Below are 8,171 nucleotides of genomic sequence, written 5' to 3'. Positions count from 1 at the left end.
TGTTTGTTTTTGAGACAGAGTCTCTCTATGTCACCCAGGCTGGAGTACAAAGGCATGATCTTGGCTCACTGCAACCTCCACCTCCTGGATTCAAGCAATTATCCTGCCTCAGCCTCCCAAGTAACTGGGATTACAGGTGCTTGCTGCCACACCCAGCTAATTTTTTGTATTTTTAGTAGAGACAGGGTTTCACCATTTTGGCCAGTCTGGTCTCGAACTCCTGATGTCAAGCGATCCACCCGCCTCGGCCTCCCAAAGTCCTGGGATTACAGGTGTGAACCACCGCGCCTGGCCTAAAAATCTAAATTTGTATCGTCTAGTAAGTTGGGACCACAGAAGTAAAAGGACCCAGATATGCAAACTGTTGCCAAGGGTGTATTATGTTAAAGAGCACTAACAAAACTGGAAACTAAATCCTTCATTCTGGTGAGTATATATATTATAAACATATATATATGTATATATATTTTATGACAGGGTCTCACTCTGTCACCTAGGCTAGAGTGCAGTAGCACAATCACGGCTCATAACAGGCAGCTTTGACTTCCCCAGGCTCAGGTGATCCTCACACCCACCCCACCCCTCTCCACCCTGTAGCTGGGACTACAGGCATGCACCACCACACCTGGCTAACTTTTGTAATTTTTTTTTTTTTTTGGTAGGGACGGGATTTCATCATGTTGGCCAGGCTGGTCTTGAACTCCTCAGCTCAAGCAATTTGCCCACCTCAGCCTGCAAAAGTGCTGGCATTACAGGTGAGTATATTTGTAAAGGAGTTATGGAATTCCGTGGAAATGATGAGGAAGGTAATGGTGTTCTGTGGTTAGATCCAGGAAGTATATGGGAGGAGGAAGAATCCTACTTCCTCCAGTGTATTTACTTTGACGCCCTTCTGCTTTGCCCATTATATTGCCCACATTTTTCCAGATTTAGTCAATGCCTCACTAATTCTTGGTTCTCATGAACCCAGCACTCAGGAATTGTTTTGAAGGGAAAAAAGCAAAATGAGAGCTATCTGTAACCTCTTTGGGGAAGAGACATTTGTACCTGATTCAATATAGGCTTGTGATTTCTCCTGAAAAACAACTCTTTTAAACAAGTGTCCAAGGTGAAGGAGTAGGGGCTAGATCAACCCCAAAATGTAGCTGAAAAATGTCCCAGCACTTTGGGAGGCTGAGGTGGGCAGACTGCTTCAGTCCAGGAGTTCAAGACCAACATGGGCAACAGGGCAAAACCCCATTTCTGCTAAAAATACAAAAAACTAGCCAGGCATGGTAGTGCACATCTATAGTCTCAACTCCTCAGGAGGCTGAGGTTGAAGAGCCACCTGAGCCTGGAAGGTCGAGGCTGCAGTGAGCTGAGATGGCGCCACTGCACTCCAGCCTAGGCAACCAAAGTGAGATCCCGTCTCAAAATAAAAAGAAAAATAAAGAAAAATGTTTGCATGCCTCTATTGGCCCCTCCATATCAGGGTGGAGAACTCAGAAGAACGTATTACCTGTAGATGTGCTGGACCCTAGCCAGACATTCCAATGGAGACAACCTGGTGTGGTATATGTGTCTGAAAGCAATGAGACAGGTCAGTTTGCATGTGAGGCTTTGAATGTGGCTCAGAGACCTGAACAAGGTATATTAGAGCAAAAGAAACATTTTTCCCTAGGTGTAAATACTCCCTGTGGATTATCTTTCCATTCCACTGATTTACTTTTGTGTCCAAAATGCTATGTAATGGAAATAGTCCAAAATTTGAGTTTATTGGCCGGGTGCGGTGGCTCACGCCTGTAATCCTAGCACTTTGGGAGGCTGAGGTGGGCAGATCACTTGAGGTCAGGAGTTCGAGACCAGCCTAGTTAACATGGTGAAACCCTGTCTCTACTAAAAATACAAAAATTAGCCAGGTGTGGTGGCGCACGCCTGTAATCCCAGATACTTGGGAGACTGAGGCAGGAGAATCACTTGAACCCGGGAGGCGGAGGTTGCAGTGAGCCGAGATCATGCCACTGCACTCCAGCCTGGGCAACAGAATGAGACTCTGTCTCAAAAAAAAAAAAAGTTCAGTTTATTTCCTGGTAAAAAGATGAGATTATGTCTTGGGGAAAAGTAAAAAAAAACAAAAAACAAAAAACAAAACAAACAAACAAACAAACAAACAAAAAACAGTTTATTGAACATACCAGTTTCCTTAGGCAAGAAACATTAATGAGCTACATCACACAGTAAAGCAAAGCTTAGCCGTGACCCCTTCTGATGTAGGATGGAATGACAAAATTGGTCTAAAACTAAAAATTGGAAAAGTTGGTCTTTTCACCTCTTTGACTTACCTCACTGGCAAACAAGGAAAAAGACAGCTCTGAAGAATTATTTCTTTCACACCCTGGATATCAGTGCTAACAGGCTGTATTCTCCTATAGCAACAGATATTCCTGGCCAAGCATTGCTACAGAGAATATTCTAATAAAATTGTCAAATGGACTTTTCCTTTGCCAGATGCTGAAGGAATACAGGAATGAAATCATTTAGAATCACTGGGCTAGAAAATTACCATATTGTAGAATGAAAAGGCTGGAATGGATTCTGTGTAACCCAGAATATACCACATTGATTATATGGTGGTATTCATTGTATTCTCTTTTTATTTTTATCACCTACCCAGAAATATTTATTCCCTAAATGTGTGTTTCCTTCACACCTGAGGCATTAATTTTGCTTGGCCTTGGCCTCATCTATCCCTAAAATAAATAACTCAGATGATCCCAACAGGGCCCGCAACTGATTCAACAATTAGGCTGAATCAAATGAAACTGCTGTCTCTATAGGTTAAATCTTAATCTTTTCATATCATTGAATACTAGCAATTTCATATGGTCAAACTAAATATTGCAAGAAGTATGAGACTGTGGGGATGATAATGAGCCAAAACAGTGATTAATTGGATAGTTCCTTCCCCTTGTCCTCTCTCATTTTCAGATTAAAAAAGCAAATCCCAGAGAGGCAAACTCACTTACACAAGATCATAGGGGTCAAACAGCAGCATAAGTGACACCAGAATCCAGATTTCTTCTTCATTTTTCTTTTTTTGAGATGGAGTCTCGCTCTGTTGCCCAGGCTGGAATGCAATGGCGTGATCTCAGCTCACTGCAACCTCTGCCTCCTAGGTTCAAGAAATTATCCTGCCTCAGCCTCTGGAGCAGCTGGGATTACAGGCACGCGTCACCATGTCCTGCTAATTTTTGTATTTTTAGTGGAGACAGGGTTTCACCATGTTGGCCAGGCTGGTCTCGAACTCCTAACCTCAGGTGATCTGCCTGCCTCGGCCTCCCAAAGTTTTGGGATTATAGGTGTGAGTCACTGCTCCTGGCCAGAATTCAGATTTATTGACTCAATTCTGCCCTTTCTATTTGCCCGTAAAATAATTACAGTAAATATGTATTTTGGGGTCAGAAATAATAAAGGAATAATCCTAGGAATCCAGAAGTGAAAGATTCAACTATTTTCCTCAAGTCAGCCCCTTACCTCAAGTAGTAGTCATACTCAATATTCTGACTTATTCTTAACTTACACACTGGATAATATTTCTAGGGATAAACTTACAACACAAACAGCAAGAGGTTTGTTGAAAACCACATTTGCTGAGAAGCACTCCTAATGAAGCTCTACCTGGGTTTTGATTCGCTATATATTTAGAAGATAATTTGCTTTAAATCTGCTTTCCAGATAATTAGGACCATATCCTGAAACTCTCAGGTGAAATATAAGATTTGAATATAAGGGCTGGGAACAGTGGCTCACACCTGTAATCCCAACACTTTGGGAGGCCGAGGCAGGCAGATCACTTGAGGTCAGAAGTTCGAGACCAGCCTGGCCAACATGGTGAAACCCTGTCTCTACTAAAAATACAAAAAATTAGACGGGCATGGTGGTGTGGGCCTGTAGTCCCAGCTACTCAGGAGTCTGAGGCAGGAGAATCACTTGAACCCAGAGGCAGAGGTTGCAGTGAGCCGAGATTGCGCTACTGCACCCTAGCCTGGGTAACAGAGGGAGACTCTGTCTCAAAAAAAAAAAAAAAAAAAAAAAAAAGGGCCGGGCGCGGTGGCTCAAGCCTGTAATTCCAGCACTTTGGGAGGCCGAGACGGGCGGATCATGAGGTCAGGAGATCGAGACCATCCTGGCGAACACGGTGAAACCCCGTCTCTAACTAAAAAAATACAAAAAACTAGCCGGGCGAGGTGGCGGGCGCCTGTAGTCCCAGCTACTCGGGAGGCTGAGGCGGAGAATGGCCTAAACCCGGGAGGCGGAGCTTGCAGTGAGCTGAGATCCGGCCACTGCACTCCAGCCTGGGCGACAGAGCGAGACTCCGTCTCAAAAAAAAAAAAAAAAAAAAAGAGAGAGAGAGATTTGAATACAAGAAATAATTGTTTATCTATTTTTCCTGTTCCCATAGTGCTGAAAAAGAAATAGTTAAAATATCAATATACATCAGTTATATGACCACTAGTCATGAGCAGGCTTCACCAGAAGCATAAACTTGATGAGGACAGAGACTGTGACTATTTTGTACACCATTATATCCTTAGCATTCAGCAGGACCTGGCTAATTTAAAATTTTAAAATGTTTGTTAAATGACTAAATGGACTGTCTCAGAACACAAAATTTACATCTGAAAAAAAATGTTACTAATTAAAAATGGTAAGGCCAGGTGCAGTGGCTCACGCCTATAATCCCAGCACTTCTGGGAGGCTGAGGTGGGTGGATCATGAGGTCAGGAGATCGAGACCATCCTGGCTAACATGGTGAAATCCCGTCTCTACTAAAAATACAAAAAAAGTAGCCAGGCATGGTGGCAGGCACCTGTAATCCCAGCTACTTGGGAGGCTGAGGCAGGAGAATGGCGGGAAACCAGGAGGCAGAACTTGCAGTGAGCTGAGATCTTGCCACCCCACTCCACTCCAGCCTGGGCAACAGAGTGAGAATCTGTTCCCCCCCCCCAAAAAAAGAAAAAATGGTAAAAGTAGGGCTGGCAGTGATGGAATGGCACATTAGAACATCTAGGAACTTTTCTCTTTATATTACAATATATTATTTTCTTTTTTTTGGTTTTTGAGACACGGTCCTCTAGCAATCCTCCTGCCTCAGCACCACCCCTGACAAATAGCAAAGACTACAGGCACATGCCACCAGGCCTGGCTAATTTTTACATTTGTTGTAGAGATAGGGGTCTCATTATGTTTCCCAGGCTAGTCTCAAACTTACGGCCTCAAGGAAGATCCTCTTGCTTCAGCCTTCCAAAGTGCTGGGATTACAAGTATGAGCCACCATGCCTGGCCTGATTTCCTTTTTATTGCCTATTTTTGTGTCTTGGAAGTCAGACAGCTTGAACTTACCTGTGTCTCCTAACAGTGGAGTAAGCCCACTCTCACCTGTGGGCTAAAGTTAAACTGCCATTAAAGACATCACATCAAGAGGTCAATTACAAATTTGTATTCCTGTAACATTTTGTTTGAAATTTTCATAGGCTTTTTTTTTTTTTGAGACAGAATATTGCTCTGTTGCCCACGCTGGAGTGCTGTGGCACAATCTCGACTCATGCAGTCTCTGCCTCCCAGGTGCAAACAATTCTCCTGCCTCAGCCTCCCCAGTAGCTGGGATTACAGGTGCACACCACCATGCCTGGCTAATTTTCGTATCTTTAGTAGAGATGGGGTTTCACCATGTTGGCCAGGCTGGTCTTGAACTTCTGACCTCAAGTTATCTGCCTGCCCCAGCCTCCCAAAGTGCTGGGATTATAGGTGTGAGCCACCACAGCCAGCCTTTTTAGGCTATTCTTTGACTCTGCTTCACAGTTCCACCTCCACCTCTTGCTCCTAGATTGTCAACTCCTAGAAGCTAGATTGTCAACTCCTAGAAGGCAGGCACCAACTTTACTAATCTTATTATCATTAACAGCTAAACATAATTTAACTCAAGATTATTCACTGAAAGAATACAATTTTCACTTTAAGTATTTCACCTTTGATGGGAAAGTGAGCGCCCAATAAATATAACAGTAAGAGAAACACTGCCATCTCCTGGGTAAAACGGGTTGTGCCTCCTTTAGCAAATCCTAGGAAAAGAAAGTATAGAATTTGCAGTAGGTAGATCAGGTTATGAACTAGAGAATCAGGTTATGCAGCTAGAGAATCAAAGCAAACTCGTCAAATTTTAGATTGCTGAAGACAAATTTTTTTTTTTTTTTGAGACAGGGTCTTGCTCTGTTGCCCAGGCTGGAGTGAAGTGCCTTGATTATGCCTCACTGCAGCCTTGACATCCTGGGCTCAACTGATCCTCCCACCCCTGCCTCCTGAGTAGCTGGGACTACAGGCACATGCCACCATGCCTAACTAATTTAAAAAAAATTTTAACTTTAAACAAATTTTTATTACACAAAGGTTGTCACATAATTGGATATTTCTCTACTTTGTATACAATTATTCTCATTCTCCACAGAAAGGCTGCTTAACTTCTCATCAGGTGGTGGCAAGCACTAAAATCCTGATTTTAACAGAATAGCAGTAAAAATGTCTCAGTGATTTAAGGTGAAAGCAGTACATTGGTACATGGCTCTTGTACCCAGTATCAGGAATGTACAAATGCTTTTTATTCAAAAATACAAAATAAAAGGCTAATACCAGGAGGCAAGGAAGCAACTTTCTGAGAAGTCAACTAAGAAATGAAGCCTTCCCAGTCCACACTGAAGTCTCTTGCCTTTGAGCTCAGTCTTCATTGACTAGATTACCCATTTGGAAGTTAATCACAGGCAGCCTTGTGACAGCTCATGTATTATGGAATCTATTTCACTCTTAAATTGCCTTAACTCTCCAACTAAATTGTAAGCTGATGAAGGGTAGGGACCTTGCCTGATTCAGCTTTGTACCATTCTCCTCCCCACCTCCTAACAAAAACCCGCTTGGTGTCCTGTCACATGTGATATTTTATTGCAGTGCATTACTTCTTACTTTATATCACTAGGAGATTAATTCATCACATTTCTATGCTGATGTGCTAAATGTAGAGAAAAAGTAAGTGTGTCTCATAATGTACCTAAATACAAGGACTATGTATTGTGAAAAAAGTAAATAAATAAATTATCTGGAGGCATGGACACTGACAGCAGTAAACCATTATATATTTTGTCAACTGAAACCAGTAACTGATGGTTATAGTGATTTTCAGCCAGCCTTTTTCTTCATTTTCTCCAACTGACTTATCTGAAGTTACTGGTGAGGAATACTGCCTGGGTTTCCTGTCACAGTTCATTAATAAAGGTAAAGCACTAGTCTAGGAATTAGAACATGCCACCTCCCATACCACCTCCCATTCCACCCATTGCAGCCGTTCCAGGGTCATTCTCTTCTTTAGGAATTTCTGTGACTACAACTTCTGTTGTAGTTAAGAGAGTGGCCACACCAGCAGCATCCAGTAAAGCAGTTCTCACAGCCTTTGTTGGGTCAATAATTCCTTTTTCCACCATATTCACAAAATCTCCAACCATAGCATATAACCAACTTCTGAGGAACTTTGCATAATTTTCTCAACTATCAAAGATCCTTCCTGCATTCTTAGCAATGGTCATTGCTGGAATTTTGAGTGTTCTTTTAATAATTTCTATACCAATTTTTTGATCTCTATTGGCTAGAGCCAATGAGTTCAAGGCTGGAATGCATTGAAGCAGGGCACAACCCCCTCCCAATACAATGCCTTCTTCAACAGCAGCTCTTGTAGCATTAAGGGCATCTGAACTCTCTTTCTTTTCATTCACTTCAACATCACTTGTCCCACCGACCTTCAGCACAGCTACTCCATCTGAAAGTTTTGCCAGCCGTTCATTCAGTTTTTCCTTTTCATATTCACTAGTTGTGACATCTAACTGCTCAATGGTTTCTTGAATACATTTTTTCTATTTGAGCTTTGTCACCTTTTCCTTTTAAGAGCATGGCATCGTCTTTAGTCACAATGACCTCTCCAACGTTTCCTAAGTCATGAAGCTGAACGTCTTCAAGATTTACAGTCAACTCCTCTTCTCCAAACACTGCACCACCAGTAGCAATAGCCATACCTTTAAGCTGGTTCTTTCTATTGTCACCAAACCCTGGAGTCTTGATTGCCACAACCTGAAGACCAACCTTTAGCTTAT

General features: G+C 42.5%; 1 pseudogene; it reads right to left on the bottom strand.

The window, feature by feature from the left end:
• Positions 1-7,294: 7,294 nt before the first annotated feature.
• On the bottom strand, positions 7,295-8,166 carry LOC111533178 (annotated as a pseudogene).
• Positions 8,167-8,171: the final 5 nt, after the last annotated feature.

Source organism: Piliocolobus tephrosceles, unplaced genomic scaffold (genome assembly GCF_002776525.5).
Source record: "Piliocolobus tephrosceles isolate RC106 unplaced genomic scaffold, ASM277652v3 unscaffolded_12877, whole genome shotgun sequence".
Taxonomy (NCBI): domain Eukaryota; kingdom Metazoa; phylum Chordata; class Mammalia; order Primates; family Cercopithecidae; genus Piliocolobus; species Piliocolobus tephrosceles.
This window is presented reverse-complemented; position numbering and strand designations above follow the sequence as displayed.